Source organism: Equus quagga, chromosome 3 (genome assembly GCF_021613505.1).
Source record: "Equus quagga isolate Etosha38 chromosome 3, UCLA_HA_Equagga_1.0, whole genome shotgun sequence".
Taxonomy (NCBI): Eukaryota; Metazoa; Chordata; class Mammalia; order Perissodactyla; family Equidae; genus Equus; species Equus quagga.
In genome coordinates this window covers 114,672,788-114,694,425 of record NC_060269.1, presented here as the reverse complement: position 1 = coordinate 114,694,425, position 21,638 = coordinate 114,672,788, and the positions used below count along the sequence as shown (strand labels likewise).

Below are 21,638 nucleotides of genomic sequence, written 5' to 3'. Positions count from 1 at the left end.
TTTTCCTCTGTTCTCTTGGGTCCCTCATACCCTACGATTTTCTTAGTCTCCCCATTCTCTTTCTCTTTCTTTTCTTCTGTATTTTCTTCTTACCATCTCCTTTTCTCAGGGTTTCTGCACCTCATTTTTTTGGTAGTGCTTTCCACTTCCCCCGGCCATGATAAACTAAGAGAGATACACGGCAATACCCAGAAATACAGACCTTGTTCTCGGGGCCACGGCCAGGAAAGTTGGAGTGAGGTTATCAGCTTTTGCCAGCTCAGCAGAGTTAGGTTGGGTTCATTTTTGTAAACAGGGCCCAGGGGGCTGGTTTGTGGCTTTTCCTGAAATAGTGTTTAGCCAGGGCAGGATATGCTATTTTCCTTGTAAGATGAAAATAAAGGCCATTAAAAACCAATCACACTAGTGCTTGACATAAGAACCCTCATCAACATCAATCTTCTGCATCTGGGCCAAATGGTGGAGCAGAAGGGAGCTGAGCCCCATACTCGGGACATGAGACAAGAATTTACTGGCCCGGCCACAAACTGGTTGCGGGACTTTGGGGAGATTGCATAACCTCCTTAGGGCCCAGTTTCTCCACCACCAGAAAGGCTTTACAGCAAAATATGTGCCAACTACCTCACAAGGGACATCCTAAAATTTATAAAATATTATTTGGGAAGCACTGGAACTCTGTGCAGAAACTGACTGAGAACAACGTATTTTGTTACTTATTCTTGTTAATAACACTATGAAACCACTGCACATCAACTCACTAGGGCATGTAAACCATGTCTGTCATGATAAGATCCCATATCGAAGATGGTGGGAAATCTGAAAGTCACACATTAGCCTTGAGCACCAGATATCAGCTGCTCGACCGGATTTTTATAACAATTATTATTATCATAAGCCCAGTGCAACCGTCTGAGCTAATTAACACTTTCTTGTCTGCCCAGCCCATCTTTCTGTCTTTCTTCTGCATTGGTACTCCTTTTACCCTGGGAGCTTCTTCTCTACTCCCTGGTCCTAGTGGGGCTGCAATCATGGGTGTCATTGGGCAATCAACTCACTCACATGACCCAGCCTCTGCTGACCACAGTCCACTTCTCTCTGGTCACAGGGATTGGTCCAATGGGTGGCAGATTCATCAAGTCAATCAGATCCTTCCCCAGCACTTTGGAGCAGGAGGGAGAAGAGTAGCACCCTCTGCCTTTTTGAAAACAAGTAGCTGGGATGAGGCCTGTCCTCCATCTTTCCTGTCACATGGGTAGAGGCAGAGAGAATGCTACCAATACTCTATGAAGCAGGAAAGTGCAGAGGCCAGATGCAGAGAGAGAAAGAGAACCCTGATATTATTTGAGCTGGATCCCTTCTTTGGATTTCCTAATTATGAGAGCCAGCAAAATCTCCCTTTTTCTTTACTTAGTATGAATTGGGGTTATGTCACATAATTCACCACAACATTTAAAAGACTAATTTAAAAAATATAAATTTCCATTTAGATAGATGCTTTCCTTCCTCAAGTATCTTATATTAAAGAATATGTGTGATTAGAATAGAATGAGTTCATTCAGTGTTAATATATTACAATTATTTCAATATTATTCTGAAGGAAACTAGAACTAATATCTTGGTGTGAGTTATATATGATTTAAGGTAAAACACATCTTTTGGAAAATAGGGGCATGATTTGATCAAATTCTATCCAACGCATTAAAAACAAGCCATCTTACGACGGACTTTTACTACTTTTTCTGACATAGGATGTTTGAAAGCATCGTGAGCTTGGGAGAGGTGCCACACAGTGGACATCTTCCTCATCCTTTCTCATCAGTGCCCTTCCGAGAGGCCACAGACTTTAGGCCTTTTAGTCAAGGGTTGTACTCTCGGCTCAGAACGTTGAAGAACAACCAAGAGGTTGAAAAGGACAAAATAGGAGTCTTCAATCTCGGGTCTCCCAGGTTTTAGTCTAGTACTTTTACCATCAGGAGTATTGTGTTCATTTAATTTGAGTTTATGTTTCTCACATCTGTTTTACATGCACATATATATAAAGTACTTCTTGTCCTAACTGTGGCTGGGAAGATATTTAAAGCCATAAATATTTACTAAGTGTGCATAAAACAGCAGTCTGGGCTAATAAGGCCAATGAAGGGGAATTAAGAGCACTGGGCTCCACTCAGGCTCCACTGCTAATTCCTGTGTGACCTCGGGCAGGTCAATTAAAATCTCTGTGTTCTAGTGCTACACATACGAAAAGGAGATACTGATCTTTATTGACCAGCACTTTATTGACCAGCACTCCCAAAGTATTAACCACTGAGGACAATACCTGCTATTCAGAACAGAAATCCAAGAAGAATCTCATTGAGATTGCACATCTATTACTTTTTCTTTCTTTCCTTTCCTTTTTTTTTTTTTTGTAAGGGGAGGAGGAGTGGTGGAGCGAAAGGGATGTATCCTTGCCTGGCTTGAGGGAAAACAAAACTTAATTGTCTCAAAAAAATTAGCAAGCACCTGCTTATGCATGTCACTGTGGTAAGAAGACAACAATGTGAATAAAATAGCCAGGTTTGAAATTCCGCTCAGAGAAGATCATAGGACAAGTGGAAGGCAGAGCGATTGTAACAGCACCTACAGGACCCTGGTTAGTTCTTGCCCCTTAGAGTAGAAAGATCAGGGCTTTCAGACAGGACTTGGGTGTTAAGGCCATTCTGTTCCTTTCTCCTGTGACATTAAACAAATCATTTCACCTTTGAGTGTCAGGTTTTGATAATAGCAAAATGGAGATGATAATGCCCATATTTAGGTGTATTAAACCAGTTATGCACAAGCACTTAACAAAATGGCACATAGAAGCAGCCTGATGAATCCTGATTTTCTACGCCCCACCATTTATTCACTTACTTTGATGGTAATTTGGCAATAGGACAGCAGATAAAGCAACCTCCAGGTTTTGCTACCAGGGAGCAAAGCCTCAGCAGGCATTCAGCCCTACACACCCAATTAGCTGATCCCATCATATGTCCATATTTATTTATTTGTTTATTTATTTATTTATTTTTGGTGAGGAAGATTGGCCCTGAGCTAACATCTGTTGCCAGTCTTCCTCTTTTTGCTTGAAGAGGACTATGGCTGAGCTAACATCTATGCCAATCTTCCTCTATTTTATTGGGATGCTGTCACAGCATGGCTTGACAAGCGGTGCTAGGTCTGCACCCAGGATCCAAACCTGCCACCCCCAGACCGCTGAAGTGGAGCGCATGAACTTAACCACTATGCCACTGGGCTGGCCCTCTCATATTTAGACTGCAGAGAAATTTCCTGAATTTATATTGTCTCTTCACATGAAGGAACAAACCACTACACAGACAAGGAAACATGGTCAAGGTCTGTAGTTTAAAACATTTGTTTGGAGTGAAGGTGTTATAAGCTTTCTCTTGTATGTAGAGTCGAGGTAACCTCCCTCCAAGCAAAAAAGGGCAATCGAGGGGAGGATCTGGATGACCTGGACAGAAGGATCCTGGATTATATTGATAATTTGGGACTGAATTATTGCCTCAACTGTTTCACTTTCCTTTTACTACTGAGAGGACAGAACAGATGCAAAAACAGTTTTATGAGAAGAAACCCAATTTGCACTGGCAAAGAATCCCATAATACAAATAAGAGAATCCCAATAATCGATCATGCAACCTCACGGTTGCAATATCATGAGCTTGGAGAAAGCTCTGCTCTGGCCCCCAAGAAACTTGTGCTTTGCTTTCCTCAAAGCAGTAGTTCTGAAACTCTTTTTAGACTCTAGTTCCAATGACAGAAAAATTTATGACCCACTAGACTAATCTGTTGTACCAACGATGGCATAAAAAAATATAATCAGTCGTAGGGGGTCATGGCGCAACTTTTATGAAATTTCCCGAGGAACTTCAAAAGTAAAAGATTGATCTATTCCAGGAACAAGAAACTACTCATGGTAATAATAATAATTTCTTAACTTGCAAGTTCTTTGCACTCTCCATATCTTTTCACATGGTGTTTCCTTTTTTACTACAACCCTGTGAGGTTGTAGTATTGATTGATCCTCACAGAACCACAAGCAGGGGTATCATTTTTACTGTATTTCATTGCTTCTAAGATGCCAAAAGGGTGGAATATCTATCCCTATTTTATGTGCCATCCAGAAAGATAATAGAATGCTGAGAGTTAAACCATGACACATCATCAGTTATAAAACAAACCAACAACAAAACCCCCCACAGTTTCAGATATGTTAAAATGTGAAACAATGAGTGTCTAAGGATTGACGAACTATGGACTTCCCCTTCTGCAGATGAGGCAATGTATGCCTTGTTCAAGGTCAGGCTGCTAATAGAGACTGAAGCCTGAAACACCACTCAAATTCAGACCTTCTGACTTCAACTCAAATGGACTCCACTCAAACAGACCTATGACTCTGAAGATGATCTTGGAAGCAAGATAGAAGCCTCCCACCAGCTATTCCTGAAACCACCACCTTAGAAGGAAGTGGTTTATCATGATAGGTAGCAGTCATCTTGGCAGCATTTTTAGCGAGAAACAACAAATTATTTTCAAAGGGAAATATGGATGGAGACCCATCTCTGGTCTTCTCAATATACTGCATTCATACAATATAGGTACAGTTGATCCTCATTATTCATGGATCTCATATTTTCAAATTTGCCTCATCGCTAAAATTTATTTGTAACCCCCAAATCAATACTCATGGCACTTTCATGGTCATTTGCAGACATGTGCAGAGCAGCAAGAAATTTGAGTTGCCTCATGCATGACTTCCCAGCTGAGGTCAAACAAGGCGAATGCCTTCTCATTTCAGGTCTCATACTGTAAACAAGCGTCCTTTTCGTGGTCTATCTAGTGCCACATATTTTTTTGCATCTTTGTGCTTTTGTTGATGATTTCAGTTTAAAATGGCCCCAAACGTAGTTCTGATGTGCTGTCTAGTGTTCCTATGTGCAAGAAGGCTGTGATGTGCCTTACAGAGAAATAGGCGTGTTAGATAAGCTTTATTCAGGCGCAAGTCATAGTGCTGCTGACCATGAATTCATCGTTAATGAGTAAATGAGATCTGCTAAATAAGGTGTCTGTGCAGAACACACATAAAACGAGGTTGTGTGTTGATCGATGGATGAAACCGTTGTTTCATCAGAGGCTCACAGGACCCTAACTCTGTATTTCCTCTAGGAACAGTTAGTATTCACTAAGAAGAATTGACTGTTTTGGGATGTTAAAGTGTCAAAAGGACTGTTTTTTCTGTGACTAACTTACCAGCCATTCATATCTTGTGACTGCAAACCCAGTGGACAAGTCAGAAGAATAATCAGGAGTTATACACACGTGCACACACACACATATTGAGTAGACAAAAAAGTATGTCCAATGACAAGATCTGGAGGGAAACAGAACAACAGTATGACAGTGGTGGTGGGAATATAGGTTTTTAACATTCTTTTGTTAACCTTTCTAATTGTTGGCACTTGTTTGGAGATTTAGATATTAAAAACAAGAAAGACTGTCAGGAAGGGGAGGAAGCAGCTCCTAACTGAGGGGGGTGGTGGCCCAGCAGCCCTGAGAGCCCATCAGGAGGTGACTTGTCTGCAGAGAAATCCGTCTTCCCCTGAAGCACTTCTGTGGAGCAAGCTGGCTTGATTATAGAGGAAACTTAAAGCTCTGTATCAGCTTCTCCACCTTTCTAGCCTTCTCTTTAAGAAGTCAATGAAAGAAACATGAGGGGAGAGAGGAGTAGGAGGAGGGGAGAAAATGAGTCTATAGTGTTTTTCTGCTGAAGACAGAGCATTGGCAAGCACGTCAAACACATTCTTTGCTAAAAATAAAGGCCACAAGTGATTTTTTTAAGCCTTGATGTGATATTAATGATAAAGAAGCACCAGTTTACAGAGAGACCACCTGCATCTGTAACCCTGAAAAACACAGTTTAGGGGGAACTGTTGGCAGTGGAGGAAACAACCAACGAGACTGTGCCATTGCAGAAATGCTGCGTCTCGCTGGTTTGTACAAGAAAACGCCCCTCCGCCCCCCATAACTTAGGGAAGAAGCAGAGGGTCTGAGAAAGCAGTTTGTTTCCTTGTCGCCAGTGACTGATTTTCCACAAAATTGTGCAGTGGCTGATTCTCACAAGAGGTTTTGACAACAAAGCTAGGGTTTCAGGTTCGACTCACAGGATCTGCTTTTATTTGGACGGTCTTTGTTTTCCCTGGGCTGGTCGGCAGTCCTTCCGGGGTTTTCCTCAGTCCCTGGCGGGGGCTGAGTCCCAGCCGTTGTTCCGGATGAAAAGGTATTGGAAGCCGGCTGCTCTAATTGGAGCTTGCACCTGCAGACCCGGCCTCGGAGGCGGCTCGCCTGGGTGCTGCTGTGTGTGCGCATTTGGTTTCCTCAATGAACACTGGGACACTGCACCGTTTTTTGGCCTGAATATGCTGGAGGAGATCCAAGCTGCTGGGCCACTTTCTCGGTTCTGGGGGGAGGCACTCTCTTTACTCTCTAAGAAGGAGGGAATTTTAGCTGTGTAAGTATATCCAATGTATTTTGGTCTAATCTCTTCTGGCTCCAAGAGGACTTACCCAGATGAAAGGTGCCCTTCAGGGAGTGTGAGAGGGTGCCACAGCAGGCTTTCACCCACCCATAAGCTGCTGCATTTTTTATGAGTTCCTCACACTTCACTCTAGTAACACTATCCAGGCAGTACTGAAGAGCGATGGCTACAACTTCTGTGTTGAGCCCCAGAAGAGGGAAATGGAGAAATCACCCAAGTGCATTTGATTAAGGACGGTGCCTCTTCACAGCACAGCTGTGTCTCCTTCACAGCACCCTTAGCTCCAGAGCTCCGTCATAATGCACAAATTTAATGTGTACCATCTGATCGATTTGGGCATCCCAATCTGCCCAGGAAATCGTCACCACAATCGAGATAATGAACGTATATATCACGCCCCAAAATTTTCTTAGCCCCTTTGTAATCTCTCCGTCTGGCTCCTCCCTTCACCACTACATCCTCAGGCAACCATTGATCTACTTTCTATATCTGTAGTTACATTTTCTAGAATTCTATGTAAATGGAATCAGATACTATGTATTCTTTTCTGTCTGGTTTTTTCCACACAGAATAATTTTGAGATGCATTCATATTGTGTGCATCAGTAGTTCATTCCTTTTTACGGCTGAGTAGTATTCCATTGTATAGATGTATCATAGTCTGTCTAGTCATTCACCTGTTAATGGGCATTTGGGTAGTTTCTAGTTTGGGACTATTAAATAAGGCTCCTATGAATATATGTATTTAAGTCTTTGCATGGATATAAGCTTTCTTTTCTCTTGGGAAAATACTTAGGAGCGCAATGGTTGGATCATATAGCAGGTGTACATTTAACTTTTTAAAAAACTGCCAAACTGTTTTCCAAAGTGATTGTGCCATTTTATTTTCCCACCAGCAGTTCTGGTTCCTCCATATCCTCACCAACATTTGATGTGGTCGGTCTTTTTAGGTTTAGACATTCCAATCAGGATGTAGTGGTATCTCATTCTGATTTTAATTGGCTTTTCCCTCATGACTAATGATGTAGAGCATCTTTTCCATGGGTTTACTTGTTATCTGTGTATCTTCTTTTGGCAAAGTGACTGTTCAGATCTTCTGCCATTTCTTAAATTGGCTTGTCTGTTTCCTCGGGATTGAGTCTTGAGAGGTTATTATACATTCTCCGGGGGATATTTTTTATTTAAAGAATTATCCTGGAATGTAAGACATTGCATAGAAAGTTTCTGTGGAATTTTCAGCACTAATCTGAGTGTGTGGGAAACAATTCGCGGGCCCAGGACCTTGAGCCCCTGGAGATCACACTCCATATGTGCCTTATTCTACCTCATAATGATGAAAGCAGGCCATGCCAGAGTTAAGGCAGGCCTAGGCCACTTCCACTTTTTGAGGCTCTTGGGATATTAAAAATGGAAGAAATTCCAAAAATAAGCATATGAAAAGTGTGATATATTTTAAATGTATATACTGAACAAATTAGTGCTTTTGAACGTATGCAAAATTTCAGCATGTATCTAACTTTGGAGATGATGTCAAGATCTTAAACTTGAGACCCAATGTGGGGCCTGGACCAAAGGGCTCTCCTGGCCATTGGCCATCTTATGATAGGCCATGAGAGGCCAGCACCAGCTTGGGGCACATCTCACATACCCCATTTACCCCTAAAGTCGTATCTAGCATGGTTACTTTTTAACCATTTATGCTCGGGGTCAAATGAAAGCTATAGAAATGGCTATGGAAGAAAAAACAATTTCCCAGATAAATGCAAATTTCCTGCCAGAGTGGTGACACTGGGAAGGCCAATCATAGCCCTTAGGGCCTTTTAAAGGGATCGCTTGCTCCACCCACCTGCAAGCCCCTGGGACCTGAGGCTTCCTTTGGGCTGGTTAGAGCCTTGGCCTTTTCCGCTTAGTTTGAGGTCAGGATGATACTGTGCTGTGAGAGGGGCCGCTGCACTTGAAGAATTCCCGGCGCCCTCCCAGCCATGCCCACAGAAGCTCCCACTCTCTGGGGACTTTTACCATTACCTCTGTGGAACCTTAATCTCCCTTCGCTTCTGGCTGTATCTAGTGCAGTGGTTCTCCACATGGGGTGGTTTTGCCCTCCAGGGGACATTTGGCATTGTCTGGATACGTTTTTGATTGTCACAACTTGGGGGTTTGTTCATGGCATCCACTGGGTAGAGGCCAGGGATGCTGCTAAATATCCCACAAGGTATAAGACAGCTCCCACAACCAAGAATTATCCAGCCCCAAATGCCAGTGTCAGTGAAGTTGAGAAAACTTGATCATGATTTAATCAGGTGTCAACCTGAATGGATGGGGAATATGACCAATGGAGATTTGAAAAAAGTGGTTCTTTGTTCATTAAGCAGACAAGCACCACAGTATGGATGCAGAGTTGGTCAGCAAGCTTGAGGGGATGTGAAGAACAGGCTACCCAAGACCGCTCATCCCCTCACTTTACCTTTCTCTCCCCTCCCTCCTCCCTCCTGTGAAGAGCTTTGGAGTGTAACAGACCTGGTTTCCCACCCAGTCCTGCTGCTTGGTGACTTTGGGTAAGTTACTTAATCTCTTTAAACCTAAATTTCTCCACCTGAAACATGGAACTAACCATGGTACTTTTCAGAATTATGAGACTTAAACAAGATAAGCCAAGCCATGTAAAAAGTTTGACAGTGTCTGGCTCATGAGAAGAACTTACTAAGTGACTGTGATTGTTATTATTCCATGAACTGAGCACCTGCTGAAACAAAACACCTGGCCAGGTGTGTTTCCTAGCCACTCAGTGCCCATTGGTGACAAATTTTTATTAGTCTACAAAAACATTTACTTGAAAAGTCTTAGTGATAACCCTAGCCCTTCAGTAACAAAAACTGATGGGTATGTTGAATTCGCTGTGTTTTGTACTTCACTTTAGTGATAAAAGAAATGAATGAAAAGTGATTTTAAGTTAAAACAATGTATTGTATATTGAGGTATTTATGCATGTGCGTCGATATATGCTTACATGTTCGCTTATGGTCCATGGAAAGACATTTGCACAATGAAGTTTGTCAGGAAACTCAGCACAGCTTGGACTTTTGTGGCAAATCCTCGGGAACTCTTGGGCTGTTCCATTCCTGGACGAAGGGGGATTCCCCATCAAGTGCCTTGGATAACATCTCAAGCAGGGTAGCTTGCTTCGGCACTGTAAGGGCCTTGTTGGCAGGTGCTAAGCAGAGACTGTGAAGCTCATGCCAGAGTGAGCTCAGTGTGTTTCTAGAAGGTCATTGTTGCAAACCCAGAGAACCAGTTCTGTGAGGTTGGCTCAAAGGGGATATTTAGTCAGAGTAACCAAGAGGTGTGGTAATGGAGTGGAGGAAGTCTCGGGAAGGATTACAACAAGCACAGTCAAAATACTCTTCTCGGTTTTCAAAAAAGTGAGGGAGAAGCAATGCTTTGGCCCTGACCCTCAGACAACGTCTTGATTCTTGCCAATGGCAGTAGAGTGAGCCCATAAAATTGCCAGTGAGCCAAGAGATAATCCAGGTGATAAGGACTCAGCCAGGCGGTATCTGGGCCAAAAAGTAAGAATAGAAAATCGGGCTAAACTTCCATTTCTGCCTGTGTGTTTTCTGGTGGGGCAGGAGGCACATTTAAAAGCATAGATATGCTCTGCACTCGGAGATACACAATGGAGCTAACACAAATTAAGAATCTTTTGGGCTCCTTGGCAAGTGACCTCTTATGAGGCTTTGGACACTGGAGCCATGGAAGAACTCCCTAAGAACATTCTAGAAGACAGGCTAGATTTCCCAGCCTTTGGAAGCCAGTCCAGGAGTGTGGCAGAGTCTTCTGGCGCAGGGGGTGAATGAATAGACTCAGGAATTAACTTCCTTCAGGTGGGCTGTTCTCAGCATTAAGAAGTCAGTGTGCACAACCGTTGGTGTTTGCCCACTGGGCTCTTTCCAGAAAGAGGAGGAGGAGATTCATCTATTTAAATCAATAGGTTCAAGGGCCACAGAAATTGCCTTTTAATAATAAGAGTGGCTGTCACTGAGGAATGTCACAAAGAACTGTTAATTCTACTCTTTACTTTCTGTTTCACCAGCTGAGAGATGATAGCTTCATAGAAAGAAGATAGTTTGAGGGACAGGCATTCTGTCCATCGTCTGAATACTCTGAATTGAAACCAGCAGGAACAAGGAGTCTGCATGGCATTATCTTGACCTCTAATATGACACCCTTCACCAAGTTTAGTTTAGATGAGATGTGCCCTCATCTCTTATCTATGGACACTAGAAAAAAAAGAAGACAGTGGGCATGTTTTCATCTTGAGTGCTTATGCTAGTCTCTCAAGAAAAGTCTTCTGAATGGTCATGAAGGCTCTTGCAGAGTCCATACTTGGTTCTTATTCTCTCTAATCTTGTCATCCTATTCTTATTTGTATTTCCCCTGTTCCTAATTTAAATTTTTGATTATATTTCCCATCAATTTATCACACAGCTCAACATCAGATGCCTCCAAATGCCAAGCAGGCAGCAGTAAATGACTGAAGTGAGTGGGGTGATAGAGTGTGGTGTGGACTGTGGCAAACAGAGAGATCTTCCCTGGCTACTCTACTAAAATAGCATTGCCCCCTTACCCCCTTGTCAATCTCCATCCCCTAACTGTCTTATTCATTCATAGCATTTATCATTTTCTGTAATTATTTGTCTGTTTATTTGATTATAGTCTGTCACAGTGTCTAACACAGAACTCTCACCCAATTCACATTGGCTGAGTGAATGTGTGGCCATATTTTCTGATATTTTAACAAAATTTGAAATTTGGATTTTTATAGGAAATCTGATTTTCAGATGTTGGTGGCTAACGTAAAAAATTAAAAACACTTTGCTTGCCAGAAATGGGCCATGCTAGTGTGTGACCACTGTTCTATTTTCTAATCTCCAGTCATAGCCACCAGAGTTTCTTTGTGGAATGAAGTAGTATACAAATACATAAAAACACACGTCTGTTTTATGGTTTATAAAGCACCATCACCCACTAGCATTTCATTACTGTTCCAAATTTACGTAGGAGTAAATTAAGGCCCCCACGAAGGTGAAGTGAACTTGCGAGTTTGGAAGTGGAGGAAGCTATGAAAGGCAGGCCCCGCGCCAGCAGTGATAACTGGCTTCCTGGTCAGGTACTCAGGAAGGAGGGAGGAAAAGCCCTTTTTGCTCCCTTTCCTCTCTTGCTGACCCAGAACCAGCAGTCAGGCAGATGCTTCCCCTGACACAGGCTGTGACCTCGAATTCGGATTCATCCTCACGCTGTCCCGTTTCTCCAGCTTTCGGTGCAGAAGGAGACTATCAGTGTGATGTCTCTTAAAATTCTCTCACATACCACTTTTGGCTCACCAGCCGCCAGTCAAGAACTATAAGCTTAAAATATTTTAGTAGCATACACACACAACTGAATGGCCAAACATATCACAGTGTCCCTTTCATTTTCGTATCTTCAATATGATGGTGATCGTATTTGTTTTAGGAGGCAACCTTCTTGTATCATTGGTACAGCTGTAGGTTCCTTGTGATTTGGCAAGGAATATCTCAGCCAGTCTTTGAGAGCTTGGCCAAGTCTGACCAAGACTTGCTTTCCTATGTATTTATCTTCCCAGAGAAGAGCTTTAAAGTAAAATTTAAGTATTGAAATTTATGTCTCTAACATTTCTAGGAAACTCCGAGATGTGTATAGGGTTTTCTATCAATTATAGGATCTTTTTTCTTCTATGGTATTCCTAATCATTTTCCCCAGAGTCAGTGGTCCACCTTGTTAAGGAAAAAAATAAGCCAGTCACTATAGGACAAATACTGTAAGATTCCGCTTAGCATAATACACTAAAGGTCCATCCATGTTGTTGCAAATGGCAAGATTTTATCTTTTTTTAAATAGCTGATTAGTATTCCCTTGTATGTATACACCACACATTTTCTTCAATCATTCATCCATTGATGGGCACTTAGGTTGTTTCCAAGTCTTGGCTATTGTGAATAATGCTGCAATGAACATAGGGGTGCAGATGTCTTTTAGCATTAGCGTTTTCAGGTTCTTTGGATAAATACCCAGCAGTGGAATAGCTGGATCATATGGTAGATCTATTCCTGATTTTTTGAGGAATCTCCATAGTGTTTTCCATAGTGGCTGCACCAGTTTACATTCCCACCAGCGGTGTGTGAGGGTTCCCTTTTCTCCATATCCTCTCAAACACTTGTTATTACTTGTCTTGTTAGTTATATCTGTTCTGACGGGCATGAGGTGATATCTCATTGTAGTTTTGATTTGCATTTCCCTAATATTAGTGATGTTGAACATCTTTCCACGTGGCTGTGGGCCATCTGTATATATTCTTTGGAAAAATGTCTGTTCAGATCCTCTGGTCATTTTTTTCCCCTTTTTCTCCCCAAAGCCCCCCGGTACATAGTTGTATATTCTTAGTTGTGGGTCCTTCTAGTTGTGGCATGTGGGACGCTGCCTCAGCGTGGCTGGGTGAGCAGTGCCATGTCTGCGCCCAGGATTCGAACCGACAAAACACTGGGCCGCCTGCAGCGGAACACGTGAACTTAACCACTCAGCCACGGGGCCGGCCCCCCCTGCTCATTTTTTAATTAAGTTGGTTGTTTTTTTGTTGTTGTTGAATTGTATGAGTTCTTTATATATTTTGGAAATTAACCCTTTATCAGATATATAATTTACAAATATCGTCTCCCAATTGTTAGATTATCTTTCTGTTGATGGTTTCCTTAGCTGTGTAGAAGCTTTTTAGTTTGATGCAGTCCCATTTGTTTATTTTTTCTTTTGTTTCTCTTGCTTGGTGAGACATGGTATTCAAAAGATACTGCTAAGACTGACGTCAAAGAGCATCCTGTCTATATTTTCTTCTAGAAGTTTTACGGTTTTGGGGGCTGGCCCCATGGCTGAGTGGTTAAGTTCGTGAGCTCCGCTTTGGCAGCCCAGGGTTTCACCGGTTCGGATCCTGGGCATGGACCTAGCACTGCTCATCAGGCCATGCTGAGGCGGCGTCCCACACAGCAGAACTAGAAAGATCTACAACTAGAATATACAACTATGTACTGGAGGATTTTAGGGAGAAGGAGGGAAAAAAAATGATTGGCAACAGATGTTAGCTCAGGGCCAATCTAAAAAAAAAGTTTTATGGTTTTAGGTCTTACATTCAAGTCTTTAATCCATTTTGAGTTAAGTTTTGTGTATGGTGTAAGATAATAGTCTACTTTCATTCTTTTACATGAGGCAGTCCAGTTTTCCCAACACCATTTATTGAAGAGACTTTCCTTTCTCCTTTGTATGTTCTTGGCTCCCGTATTGAAAATTAGCTGTCCGTAGATGTGTGGGTTTATTTCTGGGCTCTTAATTCTGTTCTATTCATCTGTGTGTCTGTTTTTGTGCCAGTACTATGCTGTTTTGATGACTATGGCTTTGTAGTAGATTTTCAAATCAGGGAGTGTGATACCTCCAGCTTTGTTCTTTTTACTCAGGATTCCTTTGGCTATTCATGGTCTTTTGTTGTTCCACATAGATTTTAGGATTCTTTGTTCTATTTCCATGAAAAATGTCATTGGGACTTTGATAGGGATTGCACTGAATCCATAGATTGCTTGAGGAAGTATGGACATTTTAGCTGTGTTAATTTTTCCAATCCATGAGCATGGAATATCTTTCCATTTCTTTGTGTCTTCAATCTTTTGAACAGTTTTATAGTTTTCAGTGTACAATTTTCTTTGGTTAAATTTACTCCTAGGTATTTTATTCATTTGGTTGTGATTGTAAATGGGATTGTATTCTTAATTTCTCTTTCTGCTATTTCATTGTTAGTGTATAGAAATCCAACGGCATCTGCCAGCATCCATATCAGCATGACAGCTCTAGGTCACAATAATGGCTGTCACCAATGTCTCAGTCCCTGAGGAGGTAGGCCCAGCTTCCTTCTGCCTCTCTGAGATGCACTCAGAGCTTGGCAAGTGATTCTCTTTTACCAATAGACTACGTACCTTCTTTCTAGTGTTTTTGTGTTGGTTTCCAGAATGAGTGGATCTATGCATGGACCCTTTAAGAGCAGGCTTTTCTGTCTCTGAAGTTCAGTAGTTTTTCTGCAGGTATTCCCCCTTTGTTTTCCAAGCCAGCAAAGGCAAGTATTATGGAATCTTGTCAACGCTGTGCTGAATCTAAAGGCTGGGATGCTTCCTGTGGCATGGATCTCCCACTCAGGACGCCCCTGCTCCTCAGGGAAAAGCTTCCTACTTTGAAGATTGCTCCCGGCCGTGAAGCACCATTGCTAGGATGTGGTTTTTCCCTCAGCAGAGGTGTATTTCTGCCTTCCACCCCTGTCAGTCTTGTCCCTTCTTGTGGGGGTTCTTTTTTCCAGTTTCCAGATCTCTCAGAGGTAATTGTTCCACAGGTAGTTGTAGATTTGTTGTGTCTGTGGGAGGAGGTAAGTTCAGAGTCTTCCTATGCTGCCGTCTTCCCAGAATCCTCCAGAAGTTTTTAATTTTGGTGCACCATCGACATTTCTGAGGCTCCATTTTTGGTTTCCCTGCCTCTCAGGGGATGTGGACTATAGGGAAAGGAGGATGCCTCACAGCTCCAATGACAGAGAGCTAGGAGGCTATTGCTGAAAGGCTGCCAACTCCTATTGCAAACAGACTTTTAGGATGGTTTCAAAAATGCCTCCACTCTCCACTCTTCCACCCCCCACTTCCATAGTCAGGGTGCAGAATTGCTTTAGTGATAATTGAATTTCAGAATGTTCCATTTCAGCTTTGGGGTAGCCTTGGTTGGTGCTGGGTTTGTTAGAACAATCATGGCTATTACTATTGGCCGGGAACTCAATGAGTGTGTACCACGCCCACTTGTAACAGATCTCAGTGAATGGGAAACCAGTAGAAGAGAGGAGGTTTCTGTAGCATGGTCTTTTCTGGAACATTGGGACCTTTAGAGGCCAAAATGAAGAAAAGATTATGGTGGTCTCCGATTCCCCAAAATATGTCAAAAGAAAAGCAATGGTAAGCCATAAAATAAGCTTACGGAAGGGCCACAACGTTCTGATTTTTCTCAAGATAATGACATTAGAGTTTCTGTTGAAATGCCCAAATCTATTCTTTTAAATTTCTCTCTCTTTCAGTTAATGATGTTCTTTGGTGTCTCTGCTTTGCCAGTGCCCTAATCCCTTTTTGATCCACCTATTAGGAAATAGTAATACTACCTAATATTTGTGATATGCTTTCTATATGTTATACGTTTTTCTGTGCACTATACAAAAGAACAAATTTAATTATTTTATCAATCTTATGAGGTAAGTACTGTCATAATCTCCAGTTTTACAGCCAAGGAAATGTAGGGACAGAGCAGTAACTTGCCTAAGATCACACAGCTGCTAAGTGGCAAAGCCAGGATTTGAACCCAGAAAGTCTGGCTCCAGAGCCTCTTGTCCTAAAGTCTAAAATCCAGCCATATAGGCCTGGCATGCATGGCCTGCCTCCACCAGCCTGCACTTGCCCCTCAGCCCCCACCCGCCTTGCCTCTGGCCCTTCCCACACACCAATCCCTTTGCCCCCTTTCCAGCCCTTCCTTATCCTGTTACTCCCTGCCCATTCAGGACCCCCTCAGGCATCTCCTCTCTGCCTGCCCTGTCTGGGTTAGGTGCCCTCCCATGGGAGGCTGTTGAGATGGCTAACACTGCACTTTGCTATACGAAATTGAAACTGTCTGACTCTTGTCAGTTTCCCACAGGGGACTGAGAGTCCCTTGAGGCTGGAGACCAAGGTTTTAAATCTCTGTGTCTCAACCTAGCCAAGTACCTGGTACATAGTAAGTGCTTAGTATCTGGTTTTGAGTAAATAAATGAGGGAGAGCCTAGACTAGGATTTAGAGTAGAAAAGGGAGCAGTGATTGCCCAAAGAGTAGTTTTTGGAAATGTTGTTAGCACCCTGAGCAGACAGTGTGCAGCCCATGTCCATATAGATTAGGGCAGTATTGAACGGAATAGAATCAATGGTGTGAACCTCAGTCCCTTGGGCCTGGTGCTGGGGACACGTGCCCTATATGTATGGAGGAGACTGCTCTGCTCCCCACAAATCAAAGAGTGACAACACACATACGTGCACAAATGCATATCATGGGTCACGGAGTAACTTCTGAGTTTCTCAAAAATGTCACAATTGAATGAATGTCTTCTTTCCCTTCCCTTCTCTTCCTAAATAGTTCAGTCTTTAGAGCCATTGTGTGGAGCCAAGTAAGGTAGTCACTCATGTGGCAGGTGGAGGCAACATGGTGGTCCAGATAGGGTGAGGGGGTTAGCCACATCGAAGGGCTGCTCAGTGCGAGTGCCACAGTCTGGGTGGGCAGAGGAAGGTATCCCCGTGGAGCAGCAGCCTGTCATGGAGCATCAGATGTGATGTGTATACCGGTGTGAATATGGTTTTCAATACATACAGATCAATATAGAAATGAATATAGATGGATACACACACTCACATACACAGGTCCTAGCTCTGTCCACTGAGAGACTCTGAGAACAATGACACTCCGATTAGCAATACAGACGCCTAGCAGTCAGATTTGGACTCTAAATAATTCTCCACTAAAAGGAATTAGAGCTCCTTGGAGAAATAGCTGACTTTAAGGCTGGAGTATCTTGTTGGGATCACGTGAAAAGGGAACATTGAAAGTTTGATTAGGAACGAGATATTTACATAACTTCAAAATATGGCTCTACAGAACACTTATTAATTAAAAACGGAAAAAGAGTAACTTTCCAGAGGAGAACCCTGGCAGCCATGACTTTAGTCAAGTGATCTCAGTGAAATTTAGAATTGTCTGCCACCTGATAGGATGTAATGAGAAGAACATAGCATCATTTCTGTGATATTCTTGCCGAAGTTGTATAACTTGAATCTAAGCATGAGGAAACACAGACAAACCCAAATTGAGGAATGTTCTACAGAATAATTAACCAGTATTTTTAAAAAGTGTCAAGGTCATGAAAGTGAAGGAAATACTGAGCAATGGTTCCAAAGTGGAGCAGACTAAGGAGATGTGACAAATAAATGCAATGCTTGATTCTGAAATATTCTTTTACTATAAAGGATATTGCTGAGACAGCTGGCAAAAACTTGAATTGGTTTGAGGTTTAAATGACAATTGATGAAGACTTTCTGGGTCTGAGGATTAGATAATGGTCATGTACAACATTAATTTCCTGATTTTGTGGTTCTATGGGAGAATGTCCTTGTTTACAGAAAATGTGCATTAAAGTATTTGGAGAAGATGAGGCATTGTTTTGGCGGCATACTCTCAAAGGGTTCAGGAAAAGTGCAGTGCAAAATTCTCCACACTATACTGTATCTGCAACTTTTCTGTAAGTTTGAGATTTTTCAAAATAATATGTATATCTACATCTCGATCTGTGTGTAATGAATATCTAACGTTGGAATTACAATGTTTTCCAGACTTGCCAGGGCACAGGTGCCCAGAGGCTGCTTTCGGTGGACAAAACTTGGAGTGGCTGCCCCAGGAGCAGAGTCAGCGTGTACCTGCTGCACGTTGGTTCTCTGCTGAGATGTAGGAGCTGGGTATTCTCATCCCACTCATTTAGTGAAGAATGGACAGATGCCTGAATAACTAGAAAGAGGTAACTGATGGTACCTGTAGGGCTGATCATGCCAGACATTTGACTTATCCGACGATGGGCTCATCTGTCAGAACCCAAAAGTAGAAACACTGAGGGCTCCTTTGTCCTTTGCAGAAGTCCGTGGGATAACTGAGGTCCAGTTCTCTGTGTTTATCTGGAATGTGGATTGTTCAGGGGACTCCATGCTCATTTGAGGCTTGGCCCAAATGCTAATAATAACAACCACAGCCTGTCAGGCCCCTTCCTGTGGGCCAGAAACTGGGATAGGGGTTTTATGTGTTCTTTTTATAATTATCACAATGGTTGTTCTTGGTAGGTATTGTCCCCCATGTTATAGATGAGGGAACCGAGGTTCAAAGAGGTTTAGTAACTTGGTCATTGTTATGGGTCGAATTGTGTTCCCCCCAAATTCATATGTTGAAGGCCTGACCTCCAGTATCTCAGAATGGGACCAGATTTGGAGATAGAGTCTTTAAAGTGGTTATTAAGTTAAAGTGAGGCCATTGTGGTGCAGCCTAATCCAATCTGACAGATGACCTCATAAGAAGAAGAAATTTGGACACAGAGAGATACCAGGGGTGGGCACACATGGAGGAATGACCACATGAGGACACAGCAAGAAGGCGGCCATCTGCAAGCCAAGGGGAGTGGCCTGGAAGAATCCAAGCCTGCCCACACCTCCATCTTGGACTTCCAGCTGCCAGAACCGTGAGAAAATAAATTTCTGTTGTTTAAGCCACGTAGGCTGTGGTACTTTGTTATGGCACCCCCTAGCAGACTAGGACATCTGGTAGAGGATAAGGCCGGGATTCAAAATCAAATCTGTGCAGCTCTTTTCACCGTCCTATACGACCTCCCTCCACACAGGGCCTCTGCTTGAAACCTCTTCCCACCTCCGCCAATGGGCTGCCCAGAATTCCCACCCCAAATCTCACAGACTTAGCAGATCCTTCCTCCATGATCCTGAGCACTTACTACACTGAATATAATTAGTTACATACAACTAACTCACAATGTTCTGAACAAAGTGAGGGTAGGGCTTCTCTTATCTGTATTCCCAATATCTCCCGTGGAGCCAAGCACATGGTTATTATAACAGTCAGTATTTGTTGAGTACTTATGATGTACCAGCAGAGCCTTTACATACATTATCTCATTTAAAGCTTAAGACAACTCCATGAGGTAGGTATTACCATGATTCCCATTATACATATCAGAAAACTGAGGTCCCAGGAGTTCACTGAATGACCCAGGACACGGAGCTAGTAGGTAGTGGAACCAGGATTCAAGCACAGATGGTCTAATTCCCAGAATGTGCTCTTCACTCCTTGCTCTGTTGCCGCAGTCTGCTATAAACGTTCACGGAGTGAATTCCCGGGTGGGGAGTTGTGCTGATCTGAAACACTCTCCCTCAATCCAAGTGCCCTCTTTCGGCTAAGCCCGAGAGCGAAGCTCACCTCCTGTGGAGAGTCTGCTCACATCCAACCTCCGCCCTCCAGCCCACTCTGCCCTCCTGGGGCATGTAGTTTGTACTATACCCTTACGTATGACCCACTGTTGGGCACAGGGACATAGTTTATCAACATTTGTTGAACTCGATTCAATGTCCAGGGATGGAAGTGAAAAAGGATAAATAACAAGCTGGCATATTGTCCTGGATACCATGACTATCTGTTTCTAGATTTTCCAGGAGGGTTCCAATTACTAAAATCCCATCCTCTCATCAGATCACTGGCGAGAGTATGTGGCTGAGAATGGAGTCTGGTATTTGGTTTAGAAAGGTTCACCATTCTACTGAAAAGAGGCAGAATTGGAGACAAGAAGTGTTGTCTGTCACTCACCTACCTACCCACACGCTGTTGGGCGAGTCACCATTTCTCAGGACCTGTCTCTCTGTGGGTAAAATTGCAATGGCAATGCCTATTCCTACTGTAGAAATGAAGCAAAACGTGTGACTGAGTTTTGAATACTGAGGAAGAAGAATGTCACCATTAGTGGGATTGCTTCCATTTTTACTGACCTGTTTGGCCAGTAAAAAATAAAATTAAAAATGTTTTATTTTTGAGAGTAAAAGAAGGTTTCCATGCAGAAAAATTGGACATAAAGACAGCAAACGTCCTGAGGCCTTTCTGGAGTGTTTTGAAAAAGACGTAATTAAACATTTTTATCTTCTAGGTTCTCCTCAACAACTTGGGTGTGTGTGTGTGTGTGTGTGTGTGTGTGTGTGTGTGTGTATTAGGGTTGGGGGTGGGAGGCTGGGCTGGGGTAGTCGGAGCAAAGTTTTCTCAAATTGCATGAGATGCTACCTGGTGGAGGAACCAGGCTTCTTACCTTGGCTGTATTGTGGATCCGTTCCCAGCTGTGTGAGGCCTCAGGGGACAGTCTGTTTGGGAGCTGAGCTTTTCTGACTCAGTAGAAGCTGAGGAAAATTTTCTCGCTCTTTCCTGTGTCCCGTCTTCCAGATATACATGAAAACCCCTCGGCCGTGGAGTTCATCAGCTCACCCCCTGCCCCTTCTGGAAGGCTTTGCATTGAGCTGACCTGAAAACCTGAGAGCAGCCGCTGTGGAGCTTCCAGGGAGCGCCACCCCCCAGAGCAGCCACTCATTAGCGTCAGTGACAAATCTGTTCTGGTTGGGATGGGGCTGAGGCTCGCTGAACTTCCTTCTGCTCTCGCCAAAGCCAGGATCCTTTTGTTCACCTTTCGGGCTGCCAAGTCAGGCCTACCGCACCCCTGGATGTTGTTTTCCTGCAGGCAATGGGAAAATGAGCTTGGAGCCAGGGAAGGAAAATCAACAAGGAAATAAACACAAGGTCACTGCTCCTTCAGGTCATCACTAGGCCTGAGACATCATTATATTAGGACCAGTTCCTAAACAGGCAGGGGCTACTGCCTGGATGGGCCTTGGAATCCTGGGCATTTTTTTTATTTTTAAATATGCAAAGAAGCATGCACTGAAATCTATATCAGAGAAATCAAGCCATCCTGACTCGTTCCAATGCCTTGCCAAAACCTTCAAAGATTTTCCATAGGCAGTGTCTCTCACGACCGAACATTAGCTAACGTTTGTAGACAAAAAGAATGAGCAAGTTTATGGCCAACACTAGTCAAGACTTCTAACTCTAAAGATACAGGATTGTTGTTAAATTAAGGATTTCTTCTACTTAGTCTTCAACATCACCATCAGCAGCTGCAGGATCCTTGCTAACAAGTATTGAGTGCTTACTGCCTGACAGGTCCTGTGCTTGTTACCTGACCTGCATTATTTCATTTATTCTCAGCATAATACTGTAATTATCATTCCCACTTTGCAGATGAAGAAAGTGGAAGTGTGCTTTTCCCACCAGTCAGCTTAAGCACGTCTGTGGATTGGCAGCTCTGCTGATGACCGAAG

General features: G+C 43.0%; 1 protein-coding gene across 1 annotated transcript in view; it reads right to left on the bottom strand.

The window, feature by feature from the left end:
• The window catches only part of LOC124236834 (E3 ubiquitin-protein ligase LNX-like), an 83,097-nt gene extending 62,245 nt beyond the window's left edge, over window positions 1-20,852 (bottom strand). The window contains exon 1 of the mRNA XM_046655773.1: window positions 20,576-20,852. The gene's annotated coding sequence lies outside the window, so the exon portion shown is untranslated. The remainder of the gene's footprint in view (window positions 1-20,575) is intronic.
• Window positions 20,853-21,638: the final 786 nt, after the last annotated feature.